This window comes from Anser brachyrhynchus (assembly GCF_964034855.1).
Source record: "Anser brachyrhynchus genome assembly, chromosome: 3".
Lineage (NCBI taxonomy): Eukaryota > Metazoa > Chordata > Aves > Anseriformes > Anatidae > Anser > Anser brachyrhynchus.
The window spans coordinates 47867599-47886242 of NC_137696.1; the positions used below are offsets into that span (position 1 = coordinate 47867599).

The following is an 18644-nucleotide window of genomic DNA, read 5'->3' on the forward strand; positions in this document are numbered from 1 at the left end:
AATCCAAATTGTCCTGCTGGTATAATATAAACCTGTTTCTTGATTGGAATAAGCTGTATCAACAGCAGGATGTAGTTGCCTGCATAGCTATACTGACACTGTGAACAAAGCTTTTCAGCGAGGTGATGTATTTTTCTCGAGTTCCCATAATATTTTTCTCAAGTTCCCATAACTGATGTAGCTTTACTGACCTACCCTTGAATTACAGTGCTAGCACTGCCCATGTTGCAGTGTAGGTTATGTTTTCCCATTTCTCTGCCCAGCAGGTTGTGAGCCACTTAAGATGTGGTTAAACCGTCTCAAGGTTTTTCGCTGAGGTTATTATGGGAGGCATTTAGCTGGTGCCACTTAAGTCCCCAGAGATGGGCTTCCACCACCCCTAAGCCTTGTGCTGGCCCTCAGCACAGCATGAGCTCGCCCAGGGGAAGGGGCCAGGAGGATGCTCCTAGGAGAGACAGTCCCTGCTTCATGGATGAGCGAACCCAAGCCCCAAAAAATTAAGGGGTCTGATCCCCTCTAGCCACTTCTGGTGTGCTGGTTATTTGGTTGTGATTAATAATGCAGGTGGAATGAGCTAACAGGGATTGCACAAGGGGAAAGAGCCCTCTACCCTCCACGTTAAGTCAAGGGCAGCTCTGCTAGGGGCTGGGTTGTTGGAGGTGGACATCTGCCTGCTTACAGCCCTAGACCTCAGTACCAAAACGCTCCCATGATTAAGGACACAGCTCCAGGGAAAGGAGCCAACAGGGTAAGATCATTAGGAGGAGGACCTACACCGGGGTGGTGATGTGAGAAGCTCATGCAGGAGCCTTGTTGGGATGGGGTCACCAGCACTGCGAGGGGATGGAGCCCTCCTGTAGCCAGCTGCCCGTCTCGGCAGCTCTTGCTTCTTCTTTGTTGCAGGACATGTTGGGAAATGGATGAGGTGCGTATGTGTGAATAAGCCACCAGTCCTGATGGTCTTGCCCCAGAAGGTAAAGCAAATCCAGCATATCTCCCAGAGTAAGGTTGCTCTTCATGGTGGGCCGTGGATGACACAACCAGACCTAAAAATGGAGGAATTAGAGCAGGGAATTCTGTGTGTGCATCTGCTTTAACTCTCATTCACGTGAGAGGAAGAGACACTGAAAAAAAAAAAAAAAAGAATGATAGTGTGTGTATGTGTTTCATTTTCCTGTAATTCATGCTTTACATAGCTAAGTAAATGACAGTGAGTTTATAGGAGAGGGCAAAGATGAAAGTCTGTGCTCATCGCAAACCGAGACAGAGTGAGCGAATCCACCGGACCCACCCACAAAATGAGGATCTTCCTGAATTTTTCCCCTTGACATTTACACAGTGTTTGCTCTCACTGGATAACTCCAGAACTATTTGGCAGGTGGGTCCTGAAATGTTTATGGCCGTGCTCGTGACTCCACATCTGCGAAACGCTGTCTGAGCCGGAGCCTGGGGGGACGACTGCAGCGATCTTTCCTGGCCGCTTCTCTGCAGGCCTCTCAGCAGATTTTGGCACCTCCAGTTTTTACATGAAAAAGCAGATGGGAGAGAGCACTTCTGAGACGGCCTAACACCTTCTTAACCCAGAGATATTTCCAGCACAAATCTGCTACGAGGCCTCCAAACCCTCCCCAGGCAGCAGAGGCAGGAAGGAGGTCCAGGGGCAGCGGGACCCCTCCAGCCACAGCAGATCGCAGCGGATGGAGCCGATGTGGAAATCCACTGAGAAGGGAGGGCGAGCCAAATCCGTCACACCAAAGTACCAAGTTGCCTCGAAGTGATAACACATTCACTGGCACGGAAGCAGCCAGACGAGCCCGCGTGGCCGGCCTGAACAAAAGCGACGAGCATGTCAGGGAAAGCAATCACAGCACAGTGCCTTGTTTGGGGGCTGGATGTGGGCCTCTGTTTCCTCATGGATTTGTCTCGGTGTCGGCAGGAGTGGGGTGACCTGGGGCTGCGGGGAAGGGCTCCTCGGGTGCAGGAGATGGGGTACTGCTTGGCCAGTGTCCCTCAAGGCTGGCACTGTTCTCTGATGCCCCCCCCCATCCCCGGATCTCTGTGTGCCACCACTCCCCGTGCCTCTGCCATGCAAACAACAATGGGTCTCATGCCTGCTGCTGTCACCTCGTACACTAAATGCTTAAGCAGCCCTTAATGGCAAGGAGAGGTTGTTTTTAAACTTCACGTGTCTCCCCAGTCCGCAGCGCGGTGCCTCTCCTCCCCGTCTTCAGGCTTTCCCTGCGCTGCCAGGAGCACCATCCCAGCACGACTGCTGCTTCCTGCTCCCGTTGCTGACAGTAATTAATGGCTGCTAAAGGAAGATTGGGCCTGCCTTTTCTATCCATTCCCCCGCCCAGCACTCCCTCCAGCTCTGCGTTACTCCACTGGAACTGCACTGATTTATTAGCGCTCAGGCAGACCTGTAGTCATAACAGGCTGGGGAATACTTTCTGTACAGGCTCAAGATTAAGGCAGGGTTTTGGACCTTACTCAGAGAAGGGATTGCAGCGTAAATAAGTGCAGCCGTGGTAGATTTATCTAATGAGCCCAGGTAGCAGTGGCTGGAGAGGTGACAGGGGGTTCCAGGCAGAGACCAGCCCTTAGGGCCACTGCTGCTGGAGCTGCAAGCTGCTCTGTGTGTGTGTCACATCATGGGATGGACACAGCCACTAGCCTCCCTTCTCTTCGTTCCTCATCCACCAAACCCCACACTGTCACTTCAGGAGGGAGAAAATAGGATGTACCATTTCACAGGGGCATTTCTGCCCTGTAGAAGAGCACATTCATCTGCCCCTGTGATCCCATGGAGGTGTCCATGTCATGAACGGCTCCGGTCAAACCAGTGACAGTGTCGGAGAATCAAGGTGCCATCCGGGAGAGGTGGCCCACGCATTGCTGCCCTGGGTTCTTGCTGCTGACTGCCTTCAGAAAACACCACCCTGTGCCTGGTTACGTCATATCAGAGTGCAATGCCTTTAAATCATTAATCTGCCTTACTTCGGGACCTGTGCCAGAAAAACTGATGAAGGCCAGGCCGAGTTCAAATCAAACGAGAGGACATTGTGGTTACATTTATGGTTTTTCAGAGGATCTCTCACCTGCAGCCACAAATCTGCCTTTATTTGGCTTGAGCGTGATCCAAAATTACCTCAGAGGTCAGCAGTGCATGTCTTATGGATTAGTGAAAACTACTGAGTAACCTGATGTAATGCGTTATTATTGTTATTCCAAGAAAAAAGGGCGGCTGTAGTCTGTTGTTTTGTAATAAAAGCCTAACATGGATTTTTCCCTTTTGCAATAAATAAATAAATAAATAAAATAAATAAATAAATAAAAGGGATGTGTCCTGCACCCTGCATTTTGCTGAATGTTGCTGCTCTTGCTACAAGTAACTCATTGTGGGCCACGCTCCGAATCTGCTTTGCAAATGCTCATTCAAGAACCTTGCCAGCATCTCCCCAAGGTGGGTCGGGGCCCTGAAGTCAGCCTCTGAGGGAACCCTGTTAGGGCCTAAAACCACTGTGGGAGGCTGTGGAGACCCAGCCTCCCTTGGTGGAAGGAAACTGGGTGACACGGGCAGCCTGGAGCAGCTGTTTACTCTGTCTGCTCCTGGCCAAAGTCCCTCAGACACAGTGGTAAAAGCACCGCCGGCTTTCCCCAGCTTGAGATTAAGTCACCTTTGCCCTACTTGTGTGTCTGTCAAATGGGGGTAAAAATGGTTCCCTGCCGCCCAGAGGCCGGGGGAGGATGTGTCCCTTGTTCCCGTGTGTGAGAAGGGTGTGGAAAAGGGAAAGGAAAATAAATATTTGCCCAGGATCAGATACAGATAAATCCAGGAATCCATCTGTGCCGTTGTCCCCTCCTTTGCCAGCACTCCCTTCCTCCAAAGAGGGGAAGTCCAGTCTCTATTTGGTTAAATCATTTACATGTATTAACGAACAATTAGGGAGGGAAGAGGGGGGGCACCAGCCCAGAAAGCCTTCCACAAAAGAGCTGCCCTCGGTTGGGCTTGTCTGATTTAGGAGAGGAGGGGAGCAACCTGACTGTGATAGATGAGGACTCTGCTGTGACCCTGAGCATCTGTAAAATCAAGTCTGGGTGGGAGATTTAAGACAAAGGGCCAGACATGGTGTTGATTTAAATGATTGTAGTTTCTCTGGAGTCACTGGGTGATGAGAGCCCTATCGAGAAGCAGAAGGGCAGGACTGGAGCAGCCCCGCAATCTTGGCAGGGTTGTGGCTGTGTTGGAGGAGTCGAGGGCTCTGCTCTTGGTTATTTAATTCATGCAGCTCAGCATTGTGATGGTCCCCAGGGCCTAGCTACTATTGAAAGCTTTCAGCTTTTCACATGAGCTCTATTGAATGTGACAAGGTACACATGAGTCATATGCTGCTCTCTAAGTAATACACATCTAAGTGCAGCGTCGCAGTAAGGGCAGTAAAAACCCCAAACCCTTCCTTTCCACCTCAGCACAAACCACCCCATATCCCAGCTTTGCTTCTGGACTATTTTCTGTGAGCTCTGCAAGAGGTCTCTCCACTCATCCTCGGTGCATCCTGGAAGTCTCTCCATGCACAGAAAACTTGAAGAGGAGAGCAAGGAGTGAGCAAGTTGGCATGCTCCCCTGGTACAGATTGGCAGTGGAGTCTAAAGCCCAGAAGGCACTTCCCTGTTTTATGATCATTTGGGCTGAGTAAACAGATCTTCTGCAAACTCAAGCTTTGGTTGCTAATTCTGTCTGAAGTTCATCAGTGATGGAGAGATGGGGGTGTAGAGCATGGAAAAAAATAAATTGGCTTTGTGTTGAAGCAGAGAAATATAGTCCAAACAAATGCAAATTTAGGGAGAAACCTTGTACCTTGGAATTCCTTCTTTAAAAACACTTATTTCCCCTCAAAAACAAAAGCATGAGTAAATAAAATGAACCCTGGAATCCCCAAGTCCTTTCTGCTCTGAGCAGCACCACTTAGGACTTTGTGGACTTCCCTGTGCAGCTTTGCTAACTCCTACCTTGGAGAATGCATCTCCCTCACCCTGCTGGCCACGCTGCTTTTGATGAAGCCCAGGATGCAGCTGGCTTTCTGGGCTGCAAGCACACATTGCCAGCTCATGCAGGGCTTTTCATCAACCAGTACCCCCTGCTCCTTCTTCACAGGGCCGTTCTCTATCCACTCATTGCCCAGCCTGAACGGGTGTTTGGGATTGCCCTGACCCCCATGCAGGACCTTGCACTGGACCTTGTTGAACTTCATGTGGTTGGCATGGATCCACCTCTCAAGCCTGTCAAGCCTCTCATTTCAAACCGTGGCCTCCTCAAAACAGCGAAAAATGATAGCTTGAAAAATGATTAGAAAAATTATTAGAAAATTAGAAAAATTATCTGAAATTAGAAAAATGATCTGACCCTTTCCCACATGCTTGAGTCGACTCACTTGCACTCTCCTTGTCACAGCACCCTTGGGCCATTCAGCCGTTCTTTGGGGCAGGACTGTAAGGTCACTGGGAACAAGGTGTCCTCTGCAAGTCAGGTGGGGATGGCTATTGAGACTGCCAGCCTGTCTGAAGCCTGCTCAGTTGTGTCCTTTGACGTGGCAAATGCCAGAACAGATCAGAGCTTACTCAAATCCCAGCGGGTGTTTGAAGTTAAATCTCCAGAGGTTCAAATATTAGCCTACTCCACCACCTGTCCATCAAACATTAACTCACTCCACCAAGAGCACACTTACCCAGTCCCTCAGCTCACTGCTTCCTTGCTGGTAATTTTTTCCTGGGAAGAATGCAAACCACTGCACCCTGGATGCTGCTGTTCCTGCAGAAGGAGATAAGCTCCAGCCCAATTAGAGCAGGACATTAAGTACGATTGATTCAGGGCTGGGGATTTATATCTGACTGGGGACTGAGAGTCAAGGTAAAGAAGAATAGTTTCAGTGTGTCTGTGAGTTAATTTCCACATTAATTTTGCCTTCGTCTTGGTAATGAAAGCTGGATTGCCAATGCATTGCTTTTAAAAAAACATGAATCATGCTCCTAAACAATCACAAGGTCAGCTTAAAAATCATACAGTGAGGTATTTGGTGTCCTTTTAATAGGCTCTCTGGTCCTGGAGATATTTGGAGTTTGTGTTTTCCATGCTTCTTATTTTGCAGGGTGAATTAGGTCTGTGCTGCTGCTTTTAGGAGTGGGAAGAGTTGGGGGTAAAAAGCTCCACTCTCTCCCCAAACTCAGCTGGTGTCTGAAGGGTTACACGAGTGGGAACTTTTCCCTTATTCTTCTAAACTACACAGTTTTTTGTCGCATTTCTTTTGAGAGGTGGGAAGCACTGAGGCTGCAGGAAGGTGTGCAGCTCTTGTTCTAACACCGGTTCTTTGTCTGGTGTCTGAACGAGATTATTTCTATGTGTATTATCAAGATCGTGCATTATATTCATATAATGTTATTTTTAGTCTTTCTATATCATGTACTCCAAACTCATTAATGATTAACTGAGAGGATGTATTCCTGGCCCTACTTCTCAGCTGCAATAGGAGGCTTAATTGAAGTGCTTTGAGATGCTGGAATGAAAAATACTGCCAAGTGCAATGTATTACAATTATTACATAGTTAGGAGACAAGAGATGACCACACAGTAATCTGATGAATGAGTGGGAACTTCATTTGCTGTTTCCTCAATCATAAACATTCCCAATGAACAGAATTTGCAGTCTGAGAACCTGTTTAATACCACGCACTTCGACGTAAACATGTAAAGCTGTGCTGCTGTTCACACTTGTCATCTTGCTGTAAGAATGCTGCTTTTGCCAGCCTTCAGCCACCCTGTACAAAGATTTAGCACCCACAACTTCCATTTTCTAGGAGATTAAACCTCGCTCCCAATGTTATCAGGCTGTAATATTTGAAATGGTTTTGCACAAGGACCTCACAACGCAGCTCTGGCTGAGGCAATCAAGGCAAAGTTTTCTATCTGCCAACCAGGGGGAATATTTTCCTTTCTCAGGCAAATTGCTTGGTGATATTTTTAGCAGCAAATGCACTGTCTGATGCTTTTAGCATTCAGCTTCCAGGGCCGCAGGACACATCACCGCAGTCCCTGATAGGAAAAGTGACAGCCGTGTAGGGTGCCTGCCAAGAGTGAGGACCCCACTCTGGTGGCTGGCCAGGAGCCGACAAGGAGCCCGGCATTGCCAGGAGCACCAGCCCCCATGTGTGTTTTACAGGACAAGCTGTTAGTTCCTTTGCTGCTAATAGCATAATCATGAAAATAGTCTCAGCCACTGCTAATGACAGAACAAACCTTTCCATCCCCAAAACGAACACAGGAGTGGAGTGGGCTTGCAGAGCTGGGTTGCCCCAGCCTTTCCTTGCAGACACCGGTGACTGTGGTGGTGTAAAGCCCATCTCCATGCTGCAGGGTCTCCAGGATAACAGCATGACTTCAGGTACAGTGAGGGCAGCAGGCACCATTCACCCAGTGACACTGGTGACTGAGGAAACGGGAAGGTGGCCTTGGGAGGCCCTGGGTTACTCACAGATCACAAAAGGGAAGGAAACAGTCACCTGTTCTGTGCCCCACGTAGAACCAAAACCTACACTTCTGTAGGGCTGTGCTCTGGTCGCAGGGCATGATGATTTTTTTCAGGGTGGCTGAGAGTGAGTTTCCCCAAACCTGTTTTATGGGGGAATATCTCCAAATGGGTAGTCAGCCCAACTGGGGCATGCCGTATTGGGCTGGAGTGGCACTTAGGTGGGAGCTTAGAGGAGGCTTTCTCTGTCCCTCCCTATATCCCTGTTTCCCCTCCTATAAATGACTGTGGTGAGAAGGGGACATCTTTTCTAAGGAAGTGCTTATGGGTGGTGGTGATGTCTTGCACTCAGCCTTCAGGCAGGTTGCAGCTTCCCTCTCAGCAGGAACGAGCTCATTGCGGGAGGTGACAGCATGCATGAACAAGATTTTGAATACATTTCAAGTAGATCACGGCATTTCTTACAGCTTTAACACAGCAGGTGGCTGGAAAGCAGGTGCTGATAGACCAGGTGACAAGATAGCGACACCTGAATTACTCCTCGCAGTGCTCTTAGTGCACTACAGCAACAGACTCGACTCTCACAGCCCAGGAGGGACTATTATGATGCTCTGGCCAGTCCATCTGCGTAGCACAGCCCAGGAGTTTCACTTCAGGTTTTACTCGACCAGCTTGAGCAAAGTGTGGCTGAATTTCAGCGATGATTTAGAAGGATATGCTCTTGAATTACAGGCTTCACATTGACAGCAACTTCCCCCTATCCTTCTGTAAGCACTTTCAGCAGTCACTTATCCCGGCTGTTAAAAACCTCTAGTTTGCTTCTTGTTTGTACTTAGTTATTCAGTTTGTAGCTTCTGGCTCATGACACCCTGCCCTGCTCCCTGCAACCTGGGACCCAGCAGCCCCAGGGAATCGGGGCTCCTCTTGGTGTGAGCTGGTGCAGCTCGGGTCTCCTGCAGGAAAATAAAGCTGTTTAAATAATGTGACCAACTCAATAAAGATTTCTGTGATCCTCAGCAAATATTTCAGAGCTGAGGCAGCAGATTGCTTCTTACTGCTATACACAGACATACGCACATAAATGTATATACATGAGATGTAGTCTTTCTGCCACTCCTTTAAGAGATTTAAAAATCCTTTCCCCAGGGTGTGCGTGGATGCTGTCATATTTCTAATACGCTGTAAATCTGCATTTCCTATTGATCTTATCTCCTTTGCGCTCGCTGCAGCAGGCTCTGTTTCACATCGTAGCCCCAGGGCCTCCATCCTCATTAGAAAGCCTCTCCCAGGAGACCCGGGATGCACCAGCTGATCACAGATCCAGCAGTAACAGCCGGCAAACAAACTCCCCGAGCTCCTGAAATAAAAGCAAGGAGCAGTACGTGAAACACATGGTACCTCATAGCCGGCCTCCTAAGATGCTGCTCCCGTTTTTTGGCAGCCACGACAGTCCCCAGCCCTCCCACACACCTTGTGGGCACTGATACCACTGAAGAAAACTGCATGCGCCCCTCATTGAGAAAAGCAGATTTTGGGATTCATTGGTCAGATGTCTCCTCGTTGAGCTGTGCTGACCCCAGACACTGTTAAAGCACTCGGTTAATGCAGTCTGGCCAGCATCTGCCTGGCCCAGGTGATGCCCAAGGACGGGCAATAGCCACGGACAGGCTGGGGCTCAGCAGCCTTCTTTGACATGTCACTTTCTGAAAATGTTGTGGAAAACAGCTCCTGGTATGGCTTTCCCAGCTACAGGTCTTAAATATGCTTTGTAGTGAAGTATTCAAACCCATGCTGAAATCAGAGTGGTTCCCCCTTCACTCTCTCTTCTTGCAGTCTCAGTAAACTCTTTAAGTCCTGTGTTTGCGCAGTGCCTAACGCAGCAGGACCCCGGTTGAAGACTGGGAATCCTCTGTGTCCAATAAAAATAATAAATAAAAATTTCATTTTCTATCAGGAACAAGAAAGCACCAAACTCATATCCTCTTTAACACACAACACATGTGAAAATCATCTACAGGAGCAGAAAAAGCTTTCCTCAGTTGGGCCTTCCTAGGCACAGTTGCTGCCTAACCCTCTTCTCCCAGCAGGCAGGGAAACCTCAAAGAAACAGGTGTTTTTCGTGCCAGAGACAAGTCCCTGTTCAGTGCTTGTAGTGAGCTTAAAACACACCACTGATCTTCAGCAGGGTCTCCACTCAGCTGTGCAAACAGACTTTTTTTTGAGGATTAATTCCAAATTCACATGAAGTCTTGTGGCTCTATGTTATAATGAAAGACGAATCAGGAAAAAAAAATAGCAGGGATTATGTTCAGTTTGGACAGACTGCAAGCTTCCCCACAATCTAGGGATGGACCAACCTCAAAATTATACTTCCGTCGCATCTTTTATTTGCAGATTTCATGGCTCTTTACTAAAGGGAGGATGGCAAAATATTGCAGCCTCCATGGGCTAGAGATGGGAGGAAGACACCTATCTGGCTTAGAGGATTTTCTAAGGTCATGGAGACTGCACTGGGTGCAGCCAGGATCTGAACTAACTTCCAGCTTTAGCAGATCTGTTTAGGAGCGAAGCCATCCGTCCCCCACAACCCATGAAAACAGAGTTGTCAAGGCCCTTGTTAGAGAGGCTATTTTATATTTCCTGGCATCTGTCCATCTATCCATCCCCACAAGAAGAGCTGGAAAGGCAAAGTGCAGGCACAACCGCAAAAAAACACAGAGGAGGACTCAAAACTGTTTCCAGAGGTGAGTTCCCCACTTCCTCTCAAAGATCAGGGCTGTGGCGTTTTAAGCCCAAACCAGGCAGCATAAGCTGTTGTTTGGGTTGCGCCTTGTGGGCAGAGGAGCCTTGTAGCTTCACTCAGTCCTTGGGGCTGCCAGGCAGGTTTATCCCCATCAGCAGCTTCCCAGAGGGGGAAAAATAGTGGGCGAGTTTTTTCACGTTCAGCTCCAGCCAGAAAAGAGCTTGAATTAAGCCACAAAGGGCTGTCCCCCACACACAACCTTTCCCTTTGGTGTTTTCTCATTGCAGGACAGCAAGGGCTGTGAGCAGCACCGCAGGGAGTAAGTGGCCGGAAGGCTAACTGTGCGACCCGCTGATATCTCCATTTTTGCTACAAACAATTAAGCAATAAACGATTCTGGTGGATGCGTGGAGGCACACAGATCATTATGCAAATCAGGTCACTTCGCTACCAGCGGGCTCCCGTGTTGCCTGAAATAGCAGCGGTAGGATATTAATGCAAATGTCACCTTTCTCCTCCGTTACTTCTTGCCTCCCATCTCACCCGTCCTGAGGCTCCCCAGAGGTCAGAGCCATGACTTCTTACAGACCTGGGAGCACAAACGGATTTTAACAAAGCTCCAGTTGCCTTCCATGAACATGCTAACACATCCAGTGCTGGTGGCTTGGTGGCCTGACACCCAAAGAAGATCTTGGCTTCTTTGCCAAGAAGTGTGCATGGGGCAAGCTGTGAACTGGTACACTGACATGATCCAGACTAGAAAAGATATATCTTGCTTTTTGGGAGTTGGGAAACAGAGTTGCCTGGAAGCAATGAGATTAGGGCTCTGGTAGAAATACAGGGCTTTACGGTTGATTTACTTGTACCATTAAAAATGCAGAAGGAAAGGGTGATACTGAGAATTTTGATATACTTTATTTTCCAAGTCGTTTTGTCCTTCCTGCTCCCCTCAAAAAGGGCTCTTTTGCCCCATGTCCCTAAAATCAGAGAGAGACAAGAAGCAGAAGCTGCCTGCCCACATCTCTGTCGCCGATTGTCCTTAGCAGACAAAAGCCATTGTTTGCTGCCACTGGTGATTGCTCCAGCAGCAGCAGCACCCCAGAGCCAGCCCGAAGCTCAGAGCCTTTTTTGTACAAACAGCATGGCACAAACAACTGCACGGTCACTTCCTGTAGATGAGCACAATTTGAAGAGGGAAACGTTCTTTCTGGCTGCAGCCACCCTAGAGATAGGGGGCAGAGAGGGAGCAACCACCACCCATTGCAGTGTCACATGGCCCCAACCAGCACATTGCAATAGCTCAGGTGAAAAAGGACATAGTTCCTGTGACTGCACAGTGATCGGTCTGACCCTAAATCTTCAGCTAAAACCTCTGAGTGCAACACACAGTTCAGCAGGGTCTACTGCTAAGTTCCTGTCCCCGGTGCAAAACTGACCAGAACCGAACTTGTTGAGATTTTGCTAGGGGAAAGCAACTGTTCATGACCAGTGATGCCAAGATCAGAATTCTGGGCACCAGGCTAGTAGGAGAAATGAATGCAAACAAAAACACCTATAAAGATGTGCCAAATGCCAAGGGACACTGCTAAGAGGGTGATTTGTGTCATCTGATGGTTTCTTTGGACACCCACAGCACAGCTCCAAGATGCACGATGAAACCTGATCAATCTGTGCAGATTTGTTTTAATTTGTCTTGGAGTTTTGGGGATTTAGTCAAATGCAGGGCTCAGGAGGCAGTGAGGCATGTGGTCTGAAACACAGCCAGGAGGGCTGTGTGTCTCTGCAAACCAAAGGTCCTGCTGTTCAACATCTCCGGGTATAAGTGACATTCACAGCCATAAATAAATCTTCTGCTTTAGCCTCAAATCATATTTTCCTTTGCACCAGGGCAGATCCAGAACCACCAAACCCATGCACAATTACAGTCAGGATAAAATAAAGAGAGAGAAAGGGACATGTCTTTGTTTTCCTTCTGCACTTAGCAAGGGAGAATTCAATATTTTCTTCCTATGCAGAAAGTACAGAGAAAGGGATCTTTATCTACACATTGCAGGTTGCATTGATTCTTGCTTTTCCCTTTGGGACTTGCAGTGCACTGACTTTTTAAGATGTCGGGAGAGTGGTGTAGTTGGGCAGTTCCCTTTGTCACCTGGCCATGATGCAGAGCCGATGAGTAGCCATCACTCCCCAAAATCTTCAGCTTGCTTAGATTGCTCCAGGATTTTGAGATGGGAGAGAAACTCAAGAGAAAAACGTGCAGGTATCAGAGGTCAAACAGCAACAAAGTCATTTCAGAATTTCCTTTGCCTTCTCTTACTAATTTGCTTCACCCCCAGAAAGAGGGAGTACAGTCCTCAGGCTCCGTACACTCTGCAATGTGAAACCACAACGGATTCCTTCTGAGGGCTGTGTTTCAACATCATCTGTGCTGGGAAGTGCCTCCGAGGGCCCTCACTTCTCAGTCCCACTGCATCTTCTGGTTCCACCTGCTGGGCGTGCAATGGGCACAGCCCCCCCGGGGCCACGTCCCCGTGCCTGTGGTGGCAGGGGGTTAGTGCAGGCATTGTCCCATTCCATGTGTGTCGGCAGCTGCATTCCCGTGCAGCTCTCCATCCTCCTGGGCCGTGGCTAATCACCGCCACTTCATTAGTGGCGGCCGGGGCTTCGCTCCGCAGGGAGGTGTGAGCTGCACGTCCTTCGGAGACTGCGAGCTTCGCGCCTCCACATGCTGCTTGTCTCTTGCCAGCCACAGCAGAACAAGGGGCTTGAAGTTGCTCCAAGGTTTGGATTCCTAGCGCTGCAGCCTGCCGTGCTTGTGGCCGTCTGCCGAAACGTAAGGAGCTGACCGGGCGCGCGGCGCTGCGTGCCCCGGCCACCCGGAGAAGCCGGGAATTCCTCAAGATCCAGCTCATACCAGGGCACGTGTCATCTAAATGCCTGATGTTACCTCATGTGGACTGTGCTGGAGCCTGAGCCACAGAGAGTACCTCTGATCACAGAGGAACGCAGGCTGTGATTGTGGAAAATAAACATGATTTTTATACAGCGTGTGTAAAATGCATTAATATTATACATATATAAACATTATACACATGCATTTTATGAATATTTATTTTTATTCATTCATTTATTTTAATTCCTTAATTCTTCAAAAGAGCCAGCTTATGTCCTAGAAGAAGTGAGCATTCGGCACAGGCAGAAAATCAAACTTGTTTCGAGGCACCACAAGTTGGCCACGTAACAGAAGCTTCCCAGGAACTAATAAAAATCCCCACTGTGCTGATAGCCTAGAAAGCTCTTGAAGGAGGAGAATTGGAGCAAATAATGCGGTGTGAAGCTCGTTTCTATCTTGGTCATTATGAGTTTATTTCACTTCCAGCTCAGCAAGAGCAGGTCTGGGTTTTACTAAAACTTCTCCCAGGGGTTATGGCACTGGTGGGACCATGCCTGAGACACCCTACACCACCTGTGATGCCCAGCCCCAGGTCTGCTTTTCCACCATCCTGCCTCGCTATCCCCAGGTGCCGTGCAGCTGGACCACCGGCTGACTGCAGTGCAGGGGCATGGCTTTTCAACAGCATATCCCCATGCAGATGACTCAACATTTTATTTTCCATACTGTTTTCAAACAACCCAGCAGGTCTGAGATGAACCCTGCTGGCTGGGGCCTCTCACCATCACAGGTTTGGACTGGCTTGAAGGTATGGTCCCAACACCAGCTGCTTTCTAGTCCTCTGAGGCATCAACTGGTTTTGGTGAGAGAGAAGATGTTTTTTTGTTCAGTTGCTGGGTTCTCTAACACTTCATTCAGCTCTTGTTAGCATTTGCCATCTGGGTCTGGTGCCTCACAGTACCTAATTTATTAATTTGTTTCAGCACCTCTTCTTTCAACACCTCTGGTTCTCGCCGTGCCTTATTTTTATTACCTGAATGTGGTAAGTACCTCCAGCACCCTCTGTGGAAAAGACTTGGGTTTAAAGGGATCAAAAAGCTATTCTGCCATAAGATTACCACTCTGTTTAATTGCTCTACTTCCTAGTGACCCAGTGGACAGATTTATTTTCACATGTATTTCAAGGAATAGGTACATTGTACTTTACTATGACCTACATATTTGCTTTCCCAATTAGCCTTCCTAATTTACTTCTTATGTTTTAATGATTCAGGATTACTTTTTTAACAAAATTAAGAATAGATAGTTTCTGCCCTAAAAATATGACATACGCATCAACCTCCCTCCAAAAGGAAAAGCAGAATTATGGGCAGAGATCAGGCTCCCAAGATTTGACGGACAACATATAAATCATCTCAAGAGAGAAAGATAGAAAAAAAATAAGATTTCCACAGTCCTTTTCTTTCCAAGCTGCGGGAACCTGATGATAAAATAAAGCTGTCCTAACCACCATACCCTTTGTACCTCCCCAAGCAATAAATCTTCCTCACCTAGTGACTCTTGAGGCCATCCACCCATCTCCTGCATCCCCCATCCTCCTGAAACTACTGGTACCCAAGGCCTGGGCACCCTGTGCCAGCTGGGTGTTGATGGTAGTGTTCATTTCTGGCAACCTATTACATGCATATGTGTATATATATACACATAAATACATATATATACATATACATATACATATATATGTATGTAAAACCCAATCATCATAAAACTGGGTGATTATTCCTGTGGAGTGACTTTCCAAGAACCCGGGGTCAAAACAAAACCAGCTGTCAACCCTCAGTGTATTCCAAATTAATAACACGACAAGAGAAGGGCCTCTAAAGGTTTTTTAATGTGTTTATATCCAGACTTGATAAACACAGTCAAGAGAGAAGATGGAAGAGGCAGGAAGCTTAGCAGGGTTACTTTTCCGTGAAAAACAACTTGTGAAAACATCTGCACAGCCCGCAACTTCCCAGATGTTCTCTTTAACAGAGCACTTAACTTGTTTATATTTTGCCTAACACTGGAATCGGGGCAGATTATTTTTGTTGCGGGGTCTTTGCAGCGTTTTGTAGGTGGTCTTGTAAAAGAAAGCAGATATTTAACCCCACCACCGCCTCCTTCTCCTTTGCCCTCGTTGTTTACACAGCGAAGCTTGGTACCAGTTACCTCCGATAGCGCGTGCACGGGGGGCCCGCGGGCCACACTCCCTTATCGCTCTGCGTTTCCACCACTACAGCTCCCTTGGCTCTGCTGCACAGGCTGGAGGCTTGCTGCCAGACCATTCCCATAAAGCCAGGGACAACCAGGGCGTAAAATCCCTCCTCACGTTCCTGTGGCTTGTGGCATGGTGCAGCTCCACAGGCTTTCAGATGGGGCTGTGCTCCTGCTTCCCCACCTGAGCATGCTCGGGCTTGGCTAAGTCATGAACTGATTTTGTTTTGGATGGAAGATTCCTGAAAGAAAACCAGGGGGCTGAAGGAGATGATACAAGCTGTTTTTTATGCTTAACTTCTAGTTCTGACTGGAGCTGATGTTCCTTGCATCCTGCCCTGAAGGGCTATTTCCACAGCAGCAATACATTTATGAGAAGCTGTAACAGCGTGGCCCAAAGCGATGGGCAAAGAGAGGTTGGAGAGGTCTCCTGGGGAAGATTTGCACAGCTGTAGCTGGGAGCTAGGTACGTTGCCACCAGAAAGGTCAAACAGGATTTACCATAGGTGTCTTACTGGCATTAGTGCCTTAGAAAATCTTTTTGAACATGCCTCTGTGATTGACAGACAGCTAGGTCACAGAGCCTGAGGACTTGGGAAGTCTTGTATTACTTTAATCCACTTTTTTTTTTTTTTAATTTAAAATAAACTCATCCTTACTGCACTCGGCAGATTTAAATGAAAGATGCTGCAGAAATACTCTATGTTTTTCAGTAATGTTATTTGCAAGCTGGGCTGACAACATCCCATCCCTCTGACAAAGCACAGACAGTTATAAAAAGCAGTTTCCCCAGAGCCCCTCTGGAGTTAAATGTCTGAATGAATGCTGGGGTACAAGCTGACAATAGTGTACATGGCTACGATAAAGCTTAGCATACTGTCTAATATATTCTTTAGTTGCACTTTAAATTAAAAATATACATTGAGGAGTGTGAAGACAGCTTTTTATACTGGTGTGCACACTGTTAGTGAAGTCTACTCTCTTTCTGGGTTGGCTTTTCAGACCAGTTTTCTTTGATTTGTTGGTCATTGGTTTGTTCTTCCTTATTCCCTTTTATAGGCACTCCATTTGGAGTGTGGGTTTTCCCCATGTGTGGGAAAAACATTGACTTTCCGTGCAAGAAGCCGATCTGCAGGGACTGGTGACTAAGGCGCCATATGGTGCCAGCGAAACATCTGCGAATCTCTTACGCTGCAGTTCTGCTCTGCGGACCCAGGATGCCTCTCACACATGTGCTGAAGAGAAATGAATACGACACGAGCGTTTTGCAGTAACCTTGACGGATGAATGAAAATGAATTTGCTAGGGACTGTAAAAAAATCAAAATGCTACATTGTGCTGAAACAATTTCCCTAATGGAACGGCATTGCCCCTATTACACTTCATTTCCTGTCAAATTGCAGTATCTATTTTCTATTGCCGCCATGTAGCTCTGAAAATAAATCTCGTGGTGAACGCTGATGTCTCATCTTCCAACTTGTAGAAAGGTTAATTAAATGGTGCATGGTGTTGGCACTTGCTCACTGCTGCTTGAACCCAGGGATGACAGATTACTGTAGGCGTGCTAGCAGCTTCCTCCTTCGCCCTCGCGCAGCCCACACACTGCATAGCAGCGCTGGGGGACGGATCCTGAGGATCTTCCCACTCAGCAATAACATTACTGACATGCACCCAAACTTTCTGGGAAAAAGAGTTCAGGTGTGCGTGTGTGTTTCAAGCACCTGAGGTGACGTCTTTGTGGCCTTGCAGAAAAAAGTAGCTTCTGACTTATCATGAGGCTCACATCAGCCTGCTTATGTGTGACCTTCTTCTGGACTTGTCACAAAGACCCCTTATTTGCAACGGTCCCGGTGGTCTGTGGCAGTAGCAGGGTGGATGGGCGCTCTCTTGATTTTGCAGTGATCCTGCCCATGTAGCAGGGCACAGCTCTGTATTTAGTGCCACTGGTAACTGAAAACCCAGAAACCAGCAAGGGATCAGCCGTCATTTAAAGCACTTTAAAGGGACTTGTGGAGACTTGAATTCAGCTCCCGGCTCTGCCCCAGCACCCATGTGTGACAGACCCTGTGTGACAGACCTAGCACAAGTTCCTGATGCCCAGGTCCTGCAGAGCAACTGACATCAAGGATGGATGGAGATCAGAGGCTGTGAAACATTCTTGGTGCTTCCGTGCCTCCCAGGGCCATTTGGATCTGGCAGGGGAAAGATGGTAAGGTGCTTTGTACAGGGGTGATGGGGCTCCTGGAAGGACCCTTATGCAGGGAGTAAGTAACTTTGTAGGAAAGGACAGCTTTTTCTGCCTGCAAACTGCATGGAGGGCTGCTGTCTTCATGCACATGGTAGAAGAAAGGAGGTATGTGTCTGCCTGCCAAGCACCCTCATGGAAGTAATGTCATTCCTAGGACAGAGGCTTTCAGCTGTCATGATGCTGGTTGCTCAGGAAAAGCACCTTCCAGCACCAGTGAAGAGGGGGCTTTTCTAGAAGGACTCTGCAGTGATTCTTCACTTTCCTCAAAAAATCAAAATGCTATGAACTAGAAACCCCATTTATGAACTGACAAAGGAAGAAATATCCCCTTCACTGTTGCTGGACTATGAAAAGGCTGGTGACCAACAGCTGAACACTGTACTGGAAATGTGCAATACAAAACTGTGCAGCTTCAGAAAGAAAATAAATTCATTTCTTAGCCAAAAGGTAGGTACAACCATAACCTTTTACTGTGAGGATGGCAGAAATAGTCATTACCACTACTTAGGACCGTAGTGGAGTGCCTGGATGCCTTGCTGAGCCTCCTGTGCTCGTGGCTTCCTCACGCCTTCTTTATTGCTGTGCTCAGCCCTGTCATACAGCGAATTGCTGTGGAAATGTCTTGGGATTGTTCAGGAGATTTTCTCCCACGGGGAGGAGGCTGAGCCTCCTGTCAGGGATGCTGACAGCGCAGGGTGCAGCTGTGCCAGCGCCGCGCTCGTGTTTTCTGGAGGGGGGATGCACAGCATGTTTACCTTGAGTTAATCATGAGCACATTTAGAGAAGGTTTCCATCACGGAAGACTAAGGAGACTGATAAAACCAAGGTCTGGTTCCTCCTGGACTGTAACACAAATGTTTCCTTTGGCTCTCTGTTTTATTGGCTCCATTCACGGTGGTCTCTAAGGAGCCCATCAGAGGCCTCTGTGCTCATTGCATTTAGAGCGAGCATGGTTTCTACAGACAATTGCCTGCAGCTTGCAAA

At 47.9% G+C, this 18644-nt stretch overlaps 1 long non-coding RNA gene across 1 annotated transcript; it reads left to right on the forward strand.

Moving 5' to 3' along the window:
- Positions 1–5738: 5738 nt before the first annotated feature.
- LOC308192132 lies at positions 5739–18127 on the forward strand. The gene is made up of 4 exons (XR_013948585.1): positions 5739–5908; positions 14140–14198; positions 15717–15878; positions 16472–18127. It is a non-coding gene; the product is annotated as an uncharacterized lncRNA (long non-coding RNA).
- Positions 18128–18644: the final 517 nt, after the last annotated feature.